This window comes from Pimephales promelas, chromosome 15 (assembly GCF_988280905.1).
Source record: "Pimephales promelas chromosome 15, fPimPro1.hap1.1, whole genome shotgun sequence".
NCBI lineage: Eukaryota > Metazoa > Chordata > Actinopteri > Cypriniformes > Leuciscidae > Pimephales > Pimephales promelas.
In genome coordinates, this window is record NC_142783.1 from 13,313,246 (window position 1) to 13,314,151 (window position 906).

The window sequence follows — 906 nt, forward strand, 5'->3', positions numbered from 1 at the left end:
TTCTCTAAAAAGGGCTAGTATACTATACTCAATTAAAGGTTCAGGCCAATGTGTTTTATAAATGTCTTAATAGCACACAATTCCACTTTATTTATTTTTTTTTTTCAAATTTGATCTTTAGGACTGGCCATACTTTCATTTTGAAAGGACTCCTGAAGTGCCCTGTTGAAAGAACAAAGAGGTTCTTAGTATCCAGAAGTGACCAGGATGGCCGAGTGGTTAAGGCGTTGGACTTAAGATCCAATGGACAAACGTCCTCGTGGGTTCGAACCCCACTCCTGGTAATTCAATGGGATTTTTAATGGGAATATGCCTGTATGTGGTTGCGCACAAGCTGGTTTCTCAAATTAATAGCCTCAAAAATAATAACCAGGATGGTTAAGTGGTTAAGACTTTGAACAAATATTTTCTTGGGTTCAAACCCCACTCCAGGTAAAACATTTTAATCTTTACAAAGAAAAAAACTTGAGGTTGCTCTGGAGATATATTCCTCAACATGTTTCTAAATTACAATTACCAGTTACCCAAATATATATATTTTTTGGCATTGCTCGGGCTTGTATGTCCAGATGGTTTAGTTCCAGAATCTACCAGAAGGGACTAACTTGGCTATGCTAACTACCCAGACCTTAAACCATGGACTTCGTTTACATGCAGCCAATTTTCGGGTTATGGTCGGGTTAACCCATTCAGACCCTGTGTCCATTACAATGGACATCACATGTTAGCCCCCTTTTTTTAACTTCTGGAGCATTTCACAATGGACAAAAATGGAGCAAAAATGGAGTCTCTAGACCCTTCCAGAGCTGAGATATGGACATCCCACGTAGCATTCATGCCATTATAAATATCTCAATATCTCAGCTCTGGAAGGGTCTAGAGCCTCCATTTTTGCACTCAGGTCTA

General features: G+C 39.2%; 1 non-coding gene across 1 annotated transcript; it reads left to right on the forward strand.

Annotated features, from left to right (window-relative positions):
* Nucleotides 1–201: 201 nt before the first annotated feature.
* trnal-uaa (transfer RNA leucine (anticodon UAA)) lies at nucleotides 202–284 on the forward strand. Its single transcript has one exon. It is a non-coding gene; the product is annotated as a tRNA-Leu (tRNA).
* The last annotated feature ends 622 nt before the right edge of the window (nucleotides 285–906 follow it).